General features: G+C 44.4%; 1 protein-coding gene across 2 annotated transcripts in view; it reads left to right on the forward strand.

Moving 5' to 3' along the window:
- Positions 1-235: 235 nt before the first annotated feature.
- grik5 (glutamate receptor, ionotropic, kainate 5) overlaps positions 236-17,637 on the forward strand; it is a 99,337-nt gene continuing 81,935 nt past the window's right edge. For both annotated transcript variants that reach the window (XM_026185907.2, XM_026185908.2), the window contains exons 1-3: positions 236-1,039; positions 1,322-1,485; positions 4,284-6,342. The gene's annotated coding sequence lies outside the window, so the exon portion shown is untranslated. The remainder of the gene's footprint in view (positions 1,040-1,321; positions 1,486-4,283; positions 6,343-17,637) is intronic.

Consider the following 17,637-nt stretch of genomic DNA (forward strand, 5'->3'; position numbering starts at 1 on the left):
ATACACCGGCATCGGTTGTTGTTTCATATATTCTTAGTTAAACGCGGCGCCAGCATCACAATTTCACAATTAGTGGTTCCCCTCTCTGATTGGATCTACGCCTTCATGTGTCTGTGTGTGCACATTAGCGACATTATGTCAATATGCGCCTTTGCGTGTGAGCCGACGGGCGTGTTTACATTGTGGCGCGCTGGTGTCTGCACGTTTGTGTGTGTGTGAGTGTGTGTCACGGGGTACGAGACGAGGCGAGTGGTGCGGTCGTGTGATAGTGTTTGTCACCCCGAGCGAGCAGCCACGTCAAACTCTGTCAGGGTAGTTTTCCCCGGCCGTGGATGTAACACATCCCTCTGATTACTCTCTCTGTCTTTCTGTTGCCGTGTGTGTGAGTGTGCGTCTCATTCAGATAGTGTGCGTTTTCTTCATGACCAGCTTTTTCTTTTGCCCCCCCACATTTCAAATGCTTATCGGACAAACTGACAGTGAGAGCAAAGAGAGAGAATGGAGGGGTGATGGGTTTTTTATTTTTGATATTCATCTTTGAGAAAAATACCTAGGAGGGAGAGAGAGCGTGTAGAGGAGTGGGTGTTGGGAAGGAGGAGGGAGGGTGAGGAGAGAGTAGGAGGGTGCAGAGAGGGACGGAGAGAGAGCTAGCTGATTAGATTGGAGAAAGCCAAGGAGGTACGGGTATACTATTGAGCAAGGGGAGAGGCAGAGGGGAGGGTGACTAAGTGAATGCAGTTTGCCGTCGCGTGTCGCCGTATCACAGCGAAGTCCACTGGCAGGCAGACGGATCGCACCCGAATCAACAAATGGAGACAGAAAAACTGGATGTATACTGCATGTGAGGAGAAACCAAGGGAGGATATAGAGTCTGCCTTCATATCCTTTTATCTTTGCATCTAATACTACTGTGAGGAACCCACAGGGAGGGAAAGAAAAACAGCGGACAACTCATTTTTCCTCTAACACGTCTGTGAAGCAGAGGAGCTGTGAATAGAGTGAGCTGTGGGACTCGCTGGGATTTCTGAATATAAGCTCAGTAAGTATTTGTATAGGCTGTGTAAAGGCACTGTATGAGTGTGTGTATATGTGTGTGTGTGGACTGATGCCTCAGCTTTGTGCGCTGCCTCTGATGTTTTTTCCTCATAAGAAAAAGGCGAATATAAGGAGCGCTGGGAGGGAATTTAAATCCAGTTGTGCCGCTGCAGTGTTTCCCTTTATTGTCACATGTTGTTGGCGTCACTGAGCTGCTTTTCTTTTCTAATTTAAACAACTACCCCAGACTTGACTCTGTGTGCTGTTTGTGCCTTTTCCTCCTCAGTTGCCGGTGTGTGAGTGTGTGTGTGTGTGTGTGTGAGAGAGAGCTGATAATAGCAGCTCCATTGGTATTCAGCGGAGGGAGCTCCAGGATCTCGCTGCGCCTTTCCCCAGGATGGGATCACAGAGCAGGGATTGTGCTTGCCTGTGGAGAGCCCGCTGAAATGGGTGAGTGTCCATCCCGCTCCTTTTTTCCCCCTCCTCTTTTCATTCTCTTTCACCTCTTAGTTGATTGTTTCCTAAATATATATAAATATGTATATATGTGTATGGCTTTAGTCTGCAGTTATATACAGAGCATTTTCATTCCTGATGGGCCCCCCTCGTTTCCTTGTGTCTCACCCACTCACCCTGTCCAGCCCCACCTGTTTCCCTCCATCACTCCTTCCATCCTCCTTTTCTTTTACCTCCCCCCAAACGCCTCAGGGCATAAGCCGTCCTATCCAGTTTTAATGGATATAGACAAAATCTGAATGGCTCAATCCATTTTGCTGCCTGTCTCCCCCCTCTCTTTGCCTCCTTTTCCATCTTCCCCTCTTTGGCTGTGTCACCCATCCCCCCCCCCCCCCCCCCCTCTCTTACTTCCATCCCTCTCTCGGTCTCTTCGGGCTCCTCACTACATTCTGTTTGATTTTAGACACACTGAGGACACTCTGAGACTCTTTCCTGACAAAGGAAATGAATAAAGATGCTGTGGATGTGTTTATGTGTGTGTGGAAGGGCTGCTATTTCTGTGTCCGTGTCAATCTTTTTTTTTTTTCCCACTCAGAGGGAGCAGAGGTTTGTGCTCAGCCTCAGTGTGAAGGACTGGAGGAACAGAAGGTTATGAAGTAGATCGGTGTATATAATAGCTTCTGGCATGACAGCTGTGACACATATGTACATGCACAGACACACAATGTCACTCTTTTTACACGCACCTCCGTCTTTGCACTCCTCGCTGACATACCTTCTGCACACCAATTCGCACCCACCTACGTCTTTTCACACCTGCGACACCTTAGCATGCTTAAGGTGCCAACAAAGGCTGGACCTACACACACATACACACACAATAGAAGACACTGAGCACTAACCTCACCGTGCTTAGTCTCATCTTAAATGGTCCTTGGAGAATATCGGTGTCACGGGAGGGTCGTATATATCCAACAGAAGTATTGATTGGAGCTGATAAGCTGAATGGCCTCGAATGTTTCACTGTAAATCGGCCATCACCCACCTCACTGGAGTCACTAAACTTATTTAACGATTTTACTCTGTTAAAAGAGATGATATTACTGCAGGGCTCTGAAATGACCTTTTTTCCTTTTTCCTCTGTACTTTTCTGACTTAAGAAGAGATCCATCACTCGACTCAGAGCGGCAAGCTTTTTTTGATTAGGATTCAGAAAGGACTTTATCATATTCAACAGGTGCAAACTGTTGCATAGTAACAGAGTCGAGACTACCTGTTGGGTAAGATTTGACATTGCGCCTCTATTTTTAGAATTGGGTCATCTGTTTGACAAAAGGTAGTGTGATTTATTAGGAAATGAAAAATAGAAACTCAGCAGGCATCCAAGTCTGTCTAAGCTCGGGCCATCTGTCATCTGCATGCATACCTGTCTACCTGGAGCGGGGTTAATTTAGAGGGATTTATGAATGCGTTTTGCCACAACATGAACTGATACATAGATAATATGTGTCGCTATTTGGAAACTGTACCAAAGTATGACTCACAAAAGGTTCATTGTTTTGTTTGCATTACATTAAATGCAAGAGAGCACAATGAAATGCAAATAGAGTGACCTGTCAGGAGGTCTAAAGAGACAGTACCGAATACGACGCAGCTCTCTGCATGACATTTCAATCCAAATCTCAGTATGTTATAGACGAGAACAAAATATTTTTACATTTATCTTTAACTGAAGAGGTTCTCCTCATTTCTTTTGCACCAAAACACAACTGAAAAGTATTAATGTTGTTTCAGCTGCAGAGGAATAAACAGTTTTATGCGTCTTTAACACTGTAACGTCAAGAGTATCACACTCGATACGTGAGTTTTTGTGATGTGTCAAGACTTCTTTTCCCCCCTGGGAAAATTGCATGATACATTTTTAAGCTCAAACTGCAAAAAATGACAGATTTAGCAAATATGATACATATTAAAACTCATATGCAAATTAATATATATTTATTTCGTCAGAAGGTTCAATAACTACTCTATTTTCAAAAAAATTGAATTTTCTGGCAATTTATTTAATGGTTCAGGTTTTAAAAAGTTAAATAAAAATGAGCATAAAGTTATTTTTAAAATATCCAAGATATTTGTCTCTACTCTGTCTTGTTCATTTGAATGCGTCTTATTTTAATATTTGAATCGGTTTTGTGTAAATATCACCTCAAGGTATTGTTTTCATCCATTGTGTCAAACAGATAATCCATCTTATCATTACATCTCACATGACTTTGTGTTATAATTTAGTGCAATAATAGAAGAAAAGTTAAAAAAACAACACTTTTTATTAAAATGTGACATCTAGTCTGGACCAACTAGTTATGTCTTGTGGCTTTGTTGCACCTGATGCAGCCTGTGGAGCCTGTGGTGAACAGACACCTTGGATTCTGAAGAGAAAGAGTAAAAATGATTGCATGAAAGAAGTTAGAGGTGAAGATCTGAAATTGGATAGAGGGAATAAAAGTGAGATGGGGATGACGAGAGCGTTTGAAGATGAGCTTGTTGGAGAGAGTGAAAGCCTCAAATCATAGAGTGAGTGGAGAGGAGGTCGGCACAAACAAGCAGCAAAGTCGTGGAAGAGTGACAAGGACGGAATAGACAGCAGGACGACAGGCAGGGTGGAGAGTGGCGAGGAGGAGAATGACATACGCGATAAGGAAGAGTGACACAAATGTCACCATGCTAACCTTTCATGCACTCTCCCTCTCTCCTCTCTTCTGCTTTTTCCTCCTTTCTTTCTCTCCTTCTAGATCTGAAGCCTTGCAGAGATGGCCACCAAATGGACAGCATGGAAGCCAACATCCACCCTCCAGCGACCAGCTTTCCACAGCTAACTGCCTCCACCATCTCCTGCCATCAGCTCGAACCATCCGAGCGAGGGCTGAGTCTGCAGAGTTGAGCCTGGACCAGCCGTCTACCGAAAGCAGAGATAAGCAGAGGGCGACAGGCCTCGGAGGAGTCAACGCGCAACAAGCCAGTCGGCGTGTTGAGCGCACAATTGAGCTTCTTGGACTTCATCTAAAATGAAATAGGCTGCAGTGATGCTTGAGCAATGGTACAGAGCTTTTGGATATGTCCGGATTTATCAACCGGATATATTTTTGAGATTACGACACTTTGGTGCACACCTCAGAGCTCAGCCACTTTTTCCAGATTGGCTTGTGGGCAAAAGCGAGTAATTGAAAATCCCCCCTCGAGAGGCGCTCTGTTTTGATTTGTTGCGGGGGAGGAGGGCCTATCATTATTGTTTTTTTTCTTCTTCTTCTTTTTTTTTTTTTTTTGAGGAACAATTTCCAAAACACCCGGCTTTTATCCCACAAATTTCCCCCAGTTTCTCTCACATTGTGGAGAAGCACATTATGAAGCAGTACCATTCTTCTTCATCCTCCCTCAGTGACGGAGAGAGAGGAGGGACAGACTGTCCAGAATAGATAACGAGCAAGGAGACTGGCACCGAGGAGAGGAGAAGGAGAAGGAGAACAAAAAAAAGGAAGAAGGAGAAGAAGCAGAAAACGGGGAAACAGGTGGAAAAAGAAAGAGAAGGAAGCCGACAGAGGGGGGAGAAAAAAGGCAGGGACAGCGAGAAAATAAAGGACAGAATTAACTAGGATTGCACAGAATCTTTTTTGGACTCTTTGTAATTCGTGTTGAGGCTAGTTAGCGCAATGGATAGGGGAGGGGTTCAGGATTTACACTGGGGAGGGGGGGGGGACTTGAGCAGGAGACTAGAATGATGTCCCGCCTGCACCTGCCTGGTCTGTATCTCAGTGTTTGGGAGGAAGACAGGCTGAAAGATGGCCTGGTAAACAGACAGCTGTATTGAATGACAGACAAGCTCTGAGTCTGGTGAGATAGACAGACAGACAGGAAGACGGGTACACAGCCCAAGTGTCAGGCAGAGAGCCAGGCAGACATCCAGTGCCGGCACAGTAGACGGCGCGCAAATCATTGTCATTCTGTGCAGAGCGTGAGAGGAAGGCAGAGAGCAGGAAAGAAAGCAGAAGAGCATCCTGGTGGTTGTAGCTTCTGGAGAATCTCAGTCAGTGCTGTGGCAAGCTCATGCACTAAAAAAACCCAAACAAGCAGTGAGGGAGGGAGGGGGGGCTGTTACTAGAGGGGAAATACAGGTTGGGGAGAGGGAGAGCGAGAAGGACGGAGGTAAAGAAACAGAGGGAGAGAGCAGGTGTCGGAAATCCTCCCCTTCATCTGCTTGTCATTTACTCCTTTATGCTCTCTCGTCGTCTGCCGAGGTGATTGGTTTTCTGTTACCGCCGTTCCTCTGCTTACGGGCCCACTGCAATCCCGAGGAAAACGAGAGGTGGGCAGACAGAGGAAACCAGAATAAGACAGCAAAAAAAAATGAAAAGGTGGAGCCTTTTCTGATTGACTCATTTTCACCCGTTCCTTTTGTTATTTGTCGAGGTGGGCTCTTGTTATTTTTGTGTTTGCTTTTTTTAAAAGTCAGAGATAGAAAGAAGAAAAACACACCTGCCCAATCGATCCCCCGTACATCCTCTTTGTACACAAGAAACAAACTTCTTTTTCCACCAATTGTTGATTTCTTGCCTTGCCTATCGGGATTATTTTCTCTTCTCAGTATAAACACGGGATTGCTCCAGATTCCTCCTGAATGTCCTCACACCCACTGACACAGTGTGAACTCCTCTGACTCCCCCCACGCCCCCCCCCACCCTTCACCCCCTTGGCTGAAGCGCTAAAACTCTGTGGTCTCAGATCTCAGTGCCTGTGTTGACTCACTACTACAGTGATAATATGGCACGGCGCTTCTGATACCGTCTGATTCATTCTGTAAGTAGGACCCTCTCTTTCTACGCGTGTACGTCTCCACATGTGTGGCGCATGTCATTAGCATGTTTTTTAGCTTATGCATGCAGAAGCGCAGAAGTGGCGTGTCTCTCTGCAGTGTTGGTTTTATGGTGTCTTCACAGCGGATTTGCTTTCCTGTGCTTCCTCTGCCCCAGGCGGTTTGTGTGTGTGTGTGTATGTGTGTGTTTGTGTGTGTCTGCCAAAGAAAGAGATTTTGATCTTACAGCCAAGCTTACAACAGCATCAGAGTGGTGTCAGAATGAGGCGAACAGGGTGTCTTTCCCTGTGCGTGTGTGTATGTGTGTGTGTATACTCCTACATTTTAGTCCTGAGGTTAATTTGAACTAATTAATGGTGAGTTTTTTGGGGTTTTTTTGCTTCTTGGAGCACGTTTTGGTTCTATGTCAGTGTACTTATATTCATTAGGGTGAGATGGAAAAGGGATGGGGGGCTAAAACTGAAGAGGGTGAACCAGCTAATGAGAATGACTCTGATTCCCTGACTAGTTCTTTGTTGCCTTCATTTCACGTCTAATGCCCTGAGCGTTGCACTCCGGCTGCATATCATTTCAGCCTCCTTTTATCTCCCTATGTGTTGCTTGGATGAAACCCCATACCGAAACCCAGACTCTGCAATGTCCTGCATATTACTAAGCCCATCTATCTCCACGGACACATCCACATCTTTATACACTCCCACAGTCACCAGGCCTCGCACCGGGAGACGCTCAATCAAGATAGTCCCTTCAAACAGACCAATGAACTGTGAATAACGCCATTACACAAACTCCCAGCTCAGAGCGTTACAGAGACAGAAAGATTGGGAGGGTGAAAAAAACAGAGAGAGACAGAGAGGGAGACAGAGAATAAAAAAGCTTTCTGGAAATAGAAGAGCAAGAGCAGAAGGAAAATGAGGAGGGAGACAGAGTGTGAGACAGAAAGCAACAGAGAGGAGGACACGGGGAAGGGAGGGTGAGAAACGGGGAGGGATGAGGGAGTGTGTGGGTCTGGAGGGGCCGCAGAGCAGGAAAAGACCTCTGCTCCATGGGAGCGCTCTGATGGGCTTAGCAAGGCCCTCGCTTTGTTCACAGTGTTGGTCAGCCTCTCAGAATTAAGATTACTAAATAATACGATTACTGCAGCTGCACAGTGATAACACGCCGCTGCCGATCCCCTTTGTCACTGTCAGAAAACCCAGAGAAGAGGGGAGGAGTGGCATGTGATGGCATCAAAGGCATGAAAGTACTGACTACATTAGAGAGTCACAAGAGCTCTGGCTTCTCAATATGGCTCGCCGCTGAGGCAAATTGGGAAGAGTTGGTGTGACTTTTATGCGGCATGTGGTCATACAGAGGGGAAAAAACTAACCTCAGTCCAGGTGTTTTCTCTTTAAATATATGGATGCTGCCATTACATCTTTTCCTTATCTCTCCTCTGTTTGTTAATGATGCTCTTTTAGATTCAAATGTATTAAAAAAACAAAACATGAACGGGGAAACCTCTGTGTTTACAACCTCCTGGCAAATGTGTACGTAGAAGCCAAGAATCTCACGGTGAGACATGTGCCCCTTATCTTGGTGTTTTACGCCGCATCCTCTGCGTGGGCTATTTGTTTTATGTTTCTGTGCTTGACAGCTTTGACACAGATCCCTGCCAAGTTGACCTTGCACTTTGAAGTGTAATAAACGCTGAATTCCGGGGCATCGATACATGTTCTTCTAGTAGCTGATAAATGGCCTGCTACCCCATGGGAAAGGGGGGAGGGAGGGAAACAAGCAGGCAGCAGAAACCTCTGTCCACTCCTGCTCAGCGGAAGTAAAGTACAACTGTCTGAAACCCACAGCTCCCAGAGTGGTGAGCTAATATCAGGGCTGGGCTGGACGCGACCCCCCTCCTATGAGATATGAAGTATTTCCACTGTCCTCTCAGCGGGGGCAACCATTTGCCTGCAGAGCTGAAGATTAGCTCGGAGCAGGAAAAAGAAAAGACACATTTAGCATGTGATAGTGTATCACAGGAGTAACAAATAACAAACCAGAGCTGAAGGCACAAAACGAGATCAATGAAATATGACACACAGCACAAACACGCGGCTCAAAAACGTCCCTAAACCAACTTGGCAAGCGTTCAGTTCAGTTTCTGTTCCCGCGTGGCACGTTTGTCATCTAGCTGAGGTTTCATGTGCGTGTCTTGTGTTTTTGCTTCACTGACATTAGATGAACTCTGACCCCCAGGCCCTCCGCAGCTCTGCTCCATGGTCACAAAGTAACTGGGTGACTCACTCTGTAGAACCAGTCAAAGAGCATCCGTGCTGGATTATGTGCACTCTGCTCGTCGAGTCCAGACTTGCAGAAACAGAAAAGCAATATGGAGATGATGTGCCAAATTATTAGCTACGTGTTTGTGACATTTAATCTTTTTAAGTGCTTCTCACAGCAGCAGCGTTCGGTGTTGCTGCGACGCTCCCCAATCATTTCACTCGGCTTGGTCTAAATTGTGGCAGAAGTGTGCATGGTTCACGAGACAGCCTTTTACAGCGAATTTCCCGTTGCCCTGCTTTGTACCAGTCGGGCCCTTTCAGATCACTGATCCAATCATCTCTCTGGGTTACATTTTTCTAATTGCTGGCGCACATTTTTATTTTGTGATTCCACTTTCGATAGCGTTTGAGAATATCTTTCACTTGTGTTGTGCTGTTCAGGCCAAAACATATTTTCACATTGTTCGCATCATCATTCATTTTTCAGTTCTTCAGTGGGAACAGCTGTTCTCTCTTTAGCTTAGCTGGATTGTAGCAGGGAATGAGATTCATTTCTGGTGGTGGAGCAAGAGCAGATCATTATCAGACTGTTATCATTGCTGAATCAATATTTTGGGACTGTGGCTGTCTCTTGGATGGCCGTTCACTCCTAAAGGGCCTCACGCAGCTGCCGCTCTAAGGTGAACTGGGTTAATTTGGGATATGAGATCTCTTCAAATACTGAGGAGCCCTCCAGTTTCTTCTGCAGTGCAGTGTTTACCTAGCAGTTTGTCCAGGCCTGCTTGCTTCAGGCTAGCTGGCCTCGAGGGATGAATTGAGGAAGTGAATGAATGTGTATGTGCGAAGAGGGTGACAAGAAATGGACATCGGGACACGCATGCCTTTTCCATAATGTGCTCCCGGCTGGGCTGTTTGGCTGGCCATAAAGTGAATGCTGCTAATGGCCTTTCAGTTAATGGAGTCATTAAGACGGGATTGCGAGAAGATAAAAGCAATGTGTGTAATGTGCTTGAACTGGGATAGAAGTGTGATCATTTGTATATGTGTGCTGCTACTGTAAGCGTTTTGTGCATTTCTGGTTATTTGGTGCTTTAGTACCTGCGTGCACAATGACAGTAAGATGGCACTTACTCTCTGCTGCATTAGCATTAGTAGAAAAGGTCAGTATTCTATCAGCGTAATTGTAATACGGTCTGAGGGGCTCAGGTGATCAGTCTTGACCCGACCTGTCCTAATCAGCAGGCTGGTGGAGGCTCAGTGAGTCACAACTGTGATGTTTTACTGACGATTGCTGCTGCCTTGCGTGAGCGTCTGAGTGACAAAAGGGGGATAAATCTAATTTAAAGTCGTTCAAGGAGAATGTGCAATGATGGAGAAAGGCATTTTGGGTAGAGTTGCGTGCAGTTTTCATGGTGGCGCGGCTGCTCATTATGTCAGTTTCTTGATTTTAACCAGAGGGAAAGCTTGTGTCACCGTGCCGTCAAGGCTAAAAAGGCTTCAGCTGTAGATGTTCCAGCTTGCCTCGTGCGCTGTTTGCATTCAATTAAATGAAGGCTGGGAATGTTTCACCATAAGGTCACCATAAGTGTCGGTATAAATGAATTAAAGTGAAGCAGAAAACTTTATCTAATAAGGTAGGCATGAGTAGCTTCACTCGATAAATTTCAGAATGACATCCTGTTTTTTTTGGGTATTTTTTTTTTTTTTACCTAAAATTCAGGTGTATGTTTCACCGCACAGCTTATAAATATCCAACACTAACAAGTTGTTGCCAGCCTCAGGGGAATTACCCATATTTATCTGTCTGATGGTGTCAGTCTATCTATCAGGAGATCAGAAAATAAATTTCAGGGTGAAGGAGCTCACCTTTTAATCTAATCAGCTGGTAAGCAGGCAAAGCCCGCAGCTGGAAAATGGAGTCTCGGCAGAGAATATCATCCTGCAATCACCGATCAAACCTGTCTGAATACCCCTAAGGAGGCCTGAGGGGGTCATGCTTCAGAATGCATAAAGCTGATTTAATTTTATTTAGGGATCGGCTTATAAGAGCATACTTTAGCAATTATCATTCGGATGACAGACAAAAGTACAAACAGGTGGACTGATACGTGTATCTGTTTTTGTTTGTCAGTGTGACTACAGAAGAGCAGTGTCTTTTAATCCAGTATGAGCTGAACCCTCTAAAAGCATTCTTGAATTCTTCCGTTCATCTGCTCTGACACATTTCCACATAACTGCTTTTGAGTGTAAGATTGTTGAAAAGTCATTCAGGTAATAGCGGTGTCATCCTCGGTCTGGTAAGTCTGTTTTACAGTTTAATGTTTCACTGCTGCTGCTGTTGAGAAGACGCTCGCCTGACGCTGCATTAATGGCACTGATCATCAACGTCATATCTACACGTGTAGTATAGCTCGCTTAGATCTTACTTGCTTGAACAGAAAAGATAACACTGGTGTTTTTGAAGAGAGAATATGTAGTATTTTCAAGTTTGATAGATTTACTACACTCCATGGGTACACCTCAGCTATGTTGGGTAGGACCGCCCTTTAGTGGCATCAATTTAACGAGATGCTGCAAACTTTCCTCGGAGATTTTGGCCTGTATGAACTTGATAGCATCACATAGTTGCTGCTGATTTGCTGGCTGCACATCCATGATGTGAGTCTCTCGTTCCAGCGTTTCCTAAAAGTGCTCTGTAGGATTGAGATGTGGTGACTGTGGAGGCCATTTGAGCACAGTGAACTCATTGTCATGTTCAAGAAACCAGTTTGAGATGATTTGAGCTTTGTGACATGGTGTGTTATCCTGCTGGAAGCAGCAGGAGGTGGGTACACTGCGGTCATAAATGATCAGCAGCAGTATTCAGATAGGCTGTGGCGTGTAAACGATGCTCAGCTGGTACTCGGAGCTCAAAATTTGCCAAGAAAAATAATCCCCCATGTCATTACACCACCATCCCCAGCCTGAGCTGTTGATATAAGACAGGATGAATCCACGCTTTCATGTTGTTTACACCCAATTCTGACCCCACCAGCTAAATGTTGCAGCAGAAATTGAGACTCATTAGAGCATGCAGTGTTTTTCTTATCTTCTGTTGCCCAAAGTTGGTGAACTCGTGTGAATTCTAGCCTCAGCTTCCTGCTCATAGCTGACAGAAAAAGCAGCACCTGGAGTGCTCTTCTGCTGCTGCAGCCCTTCTTCTGCAAGACTCAATGTGTTGTCCATTCAGAGATGCTCTTCTGCATACCTTGGTTTTAACGAGTGGTTATTTGACTCCTCAGCCAGAGAACTGGATATTTTCTCTATTTTCTCTCTTGTTCTCTCTCTGTCATCAACTACCACGTCACATTCTTAGTTATTAAAATCACCCCCCCCCATTCTAATGCTCTGTTTGAACTTCAGCAGGTCATCTTGATCATGTCTACATGCCTAAATGCATTGAGCTGCTTTCCTGTGATTGGCTGATTTGTATTATTTTTGTATTAACAAGCAGCCAAACAGATGTACCTGTGGCCCATGAGTGTATATCTGTCCTTTTATAAACATTATCACAACTGTCAGTCATATCTTGGGCGTTTCCGCATTCAGATAAACTCATACTATAATCATATGGGACATTTGCAGATACTCTACTTTTATCTCCTCTGCTAGACCACCTTTACTTTCCCAAGCCCCCTGATTTCCCCACCATTTACATGTTGTGAAACACACATTAGAAAGACAAGAAGTCGACTCTTCTTCTCATTCCTGAAATGTAGGGAAAGGCCAAATTTCATCACTACTTCTATATTTGCTTTGTGTCGTTTTTTCCCTCAACACTGGTATTTTGGGATTGTGAGTCAAGAGCCTGTAATCAGCTCCACCAATCAGGAGTATTAACATGCCAGTCAGTTCCAGCTGCCTCTGTCCAAATGGTGATGCAGCAGTTGATTGTGGGCTATTGCCTGAATTTAAACTGCTGCAGATTTAATTGTCCCGGCGAAACTTAAATACTCCAAATGGGCTCATATCATGTAATCATAATGGAATTTAAAAACATACAGCATATGTGGTCATTTAAGTCCTGTTTTTTTTATGGACTTTAGTTTTCTGCAAACGTGCGGTGGGTCTGGAAAATTTTGGCACTCACTTTTCTGCTGAGTCAAATAATTGGCTGTGATGACGACCCGGAGCTGTTGGCCCCTGCTGCAACCAAATACAGCAAAGTGTCATTAAACAGTACAATATTATCTGCATCATCGCCTTTTTGAGGCATAACTTTCAGATGAGCTTGGATGTAAAGTGGTAGCCTGTGAATAGTGTAATTTCATACACCCAGGGAAGGAAGTGTTGACTATAATTAAGCTCATATGGAGGTGTGCGTGACGAGCAGTGAAGATGCTTTGCTATAGAAAAGAAACTCTTTAAACAATTTGACACCTTCCTCGAAGCAGCAGTTTTCTACTTCGCTTAAGCTAAACAATCGCGGCACATTATCCGAGAGGCTCGGTAAAAAAGCGAAAAACAAATTGTGTCTCTCTGGTTCAGTGGTACTTGATGTAATCTGCTGTGGTGTTTGACCAGTTCTCTTCCAAATCATCACTCGTGCAGGAATCAGAGATTGAAGCTCCAGTAATTTGTCATTTTCTCACTGCTGGAGTGACTTTTAACCCAAGCCAGGAAAAGTTATAGTAAGCGTATAGTATTTCTCATTATACATGAACATTTGCCTGCTCGAGTGCGAGTGCAGCTTGTGTATACATACCGTGTTTGTACTGTACGTGCGGCGTGAATGTTGTGTAGGTGTTTTCTCCGTCTGTGTCGAGATGAGAGCCGCATTGTGCTACCCGTGCGTGTTTACGATGTTCTTGATGTTGGATTGAAAACACGATGAAAGGCGGGGGACGGGAGGGGCGCGTGTGTTTTATGCATTCTGCCAGTGTCATGGTTCGCGTTGGTGTGTGGTGGATGCCAGAATCAATGTATTTCACGCAAGCAGAGATGTGGTCATGCTGAGAAGCACAAAGAGCTTCAGACTGCTCATGAGACAGTCTTTGATCCAAAGTAAAACAGGCTGAGAGAGCACATACTGTACCCTGCTGATCCGCACAGGCGATACCAGCATATTAGCACCTGCAGTCAGCCTCAGTTCTGCTGCTGGCGGGTCCGTCGTGGAAAGTCAGTAAGAAAGCTTAGAATACAAAATGTTGTGTGTTTTACTTTAAACATTTCCAGGTTCAAACTGCTGAACAGTAGGTATTAATGAGAAAATTAGGGATTAGGAATAGACTGTAGGAATTAAATGCCAGATGCTCACTGACTTTTTTTATTTAGTGATATCTTATTTTCCAGTTACTGATTGTTGAGACTTAGGAGCAACAGAAACAAGCTTGAAACCCTGGCGTACATCATGAAAGTCACAATCGCAGATGATCACTCAGATTACATTGAAGGAGTTTAAAGTTCTGGTTCAATCATTACACTTTACCTTAGTCTATGCACAAGTGTTTTATGCGAGTAAGTTTTAATATTGTTTATTTAATCTGTTGTTTGTTTCTGTGTGTCTGTGTTGCTGCCCTCTTGGCTACGTATCCCTTGTAAAAGAGAGATTTGATCTCAGTGGTACTAACCTGATTAGATAAAGGTTAAATAGAAAATAAAAAAATGAAAACAATCATATTAAGCAGTGATATATTTTTCAGTTGGACTATAAATCCGGTATTCACTCTTTTTTCACTCATGTTTTTGGCTTTCACAAACTCCTGAGGGAGCTGTGTGGCTCTTTAGCTGCCAAATGATCCGTTATGCTCACTAGCTAGTCACTAACAATGTGCCATCAGTTTCTTGGTGCTGAGCAGGTAGCATCCAGGTTTGTGCTGTAAACAGCTGCCCGCTGTGTCTGGAAGTAATGCTGATGAAAACGGTGATGGTAAACGAAAGTGATGAAGCTGAAGCAATGAACTGAAAGATGCTTAAATGCTCCTTAGGGCTGAAGTGACCAGCAGAGTCACGGGATAATTGTCTGAATCTGCATGTGGAGCTGTCTTTCTAAAACTCACTGCTTATTAAGTACACTTTGCTCGTACCGAGTGGACCTAAATCCTAATAATTGGACCTAATTCTTTACGCTACTCAATTGAGAGCTGGTGACTGTGGAGGCCGTTTTAGTACAGTGAACTAATTATCAGGTTCATAAAAAACATGAATTCTGTTTGCTATTTGACTAATCGACAATGATAGATTCGTAAAATATTTCTGTTTTCCTGTTTTCCCACATTTCGCCGTGACAGTGGGTTAATGCTCACATTGTTAGCAGGAATGTGCAGAGTAATGTTCTGTAAAGAAGAAGAGCTTCGAGGTAAATTTAAATGAGTCTTTCTGTTCTGAAATGGCTAATAACCCCCCCCACCCCCCCTTAAAAGCTCCAACATAATGATCAATGGTGTCATTTAATTATCAGTAATTGCAGCATGTTTAAGTTATAGTTACAGTACTCATGCTTGCCTAAAGTCATAAAATGTTTAAAACATTATTACACTGCCATAACAACCTGGTAATTCATGAAAACATTTAATAAGCACTGTAATCAATTAACTTTAGTCAAGTAGTGCATATGAACTGACAACTAAAGCTAAGTAGTTTATATATTCAATTCAGTTCAGTTTTATTTACATAGTTGGTGACAGTGGGAAGGAAAAACTCTTTTTAACAGGAAGAAACATCTTTTAAAAGCAGCTCAGGGAGGGGCATCCATCTGCTGTGACCGGTTGAGGATGAGGGGAGGAGGTCAAAAGACACACATACAGAATAAAATAACTCATGTGTATATACTGTATATATTTGTTTATAGCGCTACATCTGTGTACTAGGTAGCTAACGCAATTATTTTATGCCTGCTGAGGGATCCTGATACTGTTGGATCTTTGCCCTCTGAAAAATATGGAGAAGACACGCATCCTTCATTTGTACTGCCTGTAGAACTGTGTAAGCTCACCTCCTGATATCACCATTTTCCAATTTTGCCACCTAGACTCGATGGGACATAATCAGTTTGCTAGCAGTTGGCCAGTGGCACTTGCCAGTGATATTCTGTCTCTGATAATAATAGCGGTGTCTCATAAGGGGGATAACCTGCCTTATTGCTCATTGGATTTACATACAGCAGGTAATCGTTGTGACTGCAGGCTATGTGTGACTGATGGTGTGTGTCAGGACTGTACATGCAGCCTTTGTTTTCATTTGGCAATCAGGCCTGTCGGGCAATGCTGCTGCAGAGATCAATGTAGCATTTGGATGATTGTAGTGTGTGTGTGTGTGTGTGTGTGTGTGTGTGTGTGTGTGTGTATAAAATTCATCTAAATGCATACCTGTGGGCCATCATCTTTGCTGCCTCTGTGTATCTGTCTCACTTAGTGTATTGCCTTGAAAACAGAGGAAACAGGGGCTCTTTTTAAGGAGGACCACGCCATTACAATAGCAACCTGATTTACTCTTCCTCAGTGGCTTTGATATCAAAACACTGGTGTACAATAATCTATGCTAAAAGGAAACCCCAAATTCAAAAATATGTTAATATAGGGAAGTGTGTGTGTATAACCATGCGCTCCGAGGCTCATTCAGTGATGGGATTGTTGGAGAGGAGGGAAGGAGTTGTGGGGGAGAGGCGATAGGAAGTGATAGCTCAGCAAAAAGGTGTAAAGCCCTCTGGTGGCTAACTAATCTGCCAGGCTTAGGTCTGCTGCTTTTCTCCATGCCCTCATGGAGTTAAAGCAGAAGCTCTATTGGGGTTCACCTTTCAAGCCATTTGGGACAAAGCCAAGAAGGAAACCCAAACACATCGATTAGCCGTCACAAAGGGGGTTCGAGTGGGGCGTGGGTGGGAGGGTTGGGGGTCTCTTCACTCTCTGCCTGTCCTCTCCTCTGCCTCCTTTGACCTCCTCCTCCAGCTCGGGCCACTGCTTTCTCACGGGTACGGCGGAGAGAAGATTGAGGATGGACAGGGGAGGCGGTTACAGTAAGAATGAAGTGGAATGAAAAGGAGGGAGGTGTGTCGAGCGAGAACAATCGACAAAAAGAAAGATGGGAATCAAACAAACAGGCGAGCCAAGAACAGCCATGTTTTGTTTTGCTCTGATCGCGAGCCAAAATCTGGGAGTATGCTCGTGGTGCAAGTGCTTGCGCGCGTGGGCGCTTTCGGTGTGAGCGTGCGCGCACGGCTCGGAGACAGGTGCGGCGGGCCGGGCCAACGGAGAGCTACTGTAAGTCAGGAAGAGAGAGCGAAGAGGAAGAGAGCAGCTCTTTTGAAAGTGCCAACCGGACAGTCTTTTGAAGTGGCCCATATTGGCATAGCATGAATAATCATGAGCGATGTTTGCTGTCGAGCAAAAGCGAGGCTGAAGGTGTGAAGCTCATTAGAGACCAAGAGGCCATGTTGATAAAAAGAACTGTTGCCATGATCACTTACTGCATCGAGCCCCGCAAGTTCATGCGGTAGTATTTATCACTTTAACCCTCGTGTTCTTCTAACCGTGCATGCACTGCCGAGAAAAACTGCAGACACTAATTAAAAAGAAGATGTAGATAATCTGCTGTATTATCTGTTCTTTGCTCAGGATTTCAAGATTACCCACCAATTATATTGTCAACTACTCGATGATACTGTTTTGCCTGCGCATTTATAACAAAATTATAATTTTGAGGTTTTTTTGCTGTAACGCCTTTTTGCAGGGATAACTTTTTTCAGTAGCTGGAAACAAACTGATGATAGCGTCTATTACTCCTGATAACGTTAGCGCAAATTACATAACTCTCCCAGCACTTCCATTCCAAATCATTACTCATCTATAGGCACTTGGAATATTAACCCGGTGCTTCCCCAAGGCTCAAAATATGAACCAGCACCTTATAAGCCCGTGCAGCTCAGTGCAGCGGTGGTGTGATTAGAAACCCTGCCTGGTGAACTGCTAATACACTCACCAGAGTTTGATAGCCTGCAGTATGGCAGGCTGCTGGTTATGAATAACCCTACGCATAACCGGC

Source organism: Astatotilapia calliptera, chromosome 11 (genome assembly GCF_964374335.1).
Source record: "Astatotilapia calliptera chromosome 11, fAstCal68.1, whole genome shotgun sequence".
Lineage (NCBI taxonomy): Eukaryota > Metazoa > Chordata > Actinopteri > Cichliformes > Cichlidae > Astatotilapia > Astatotilapia calliptera.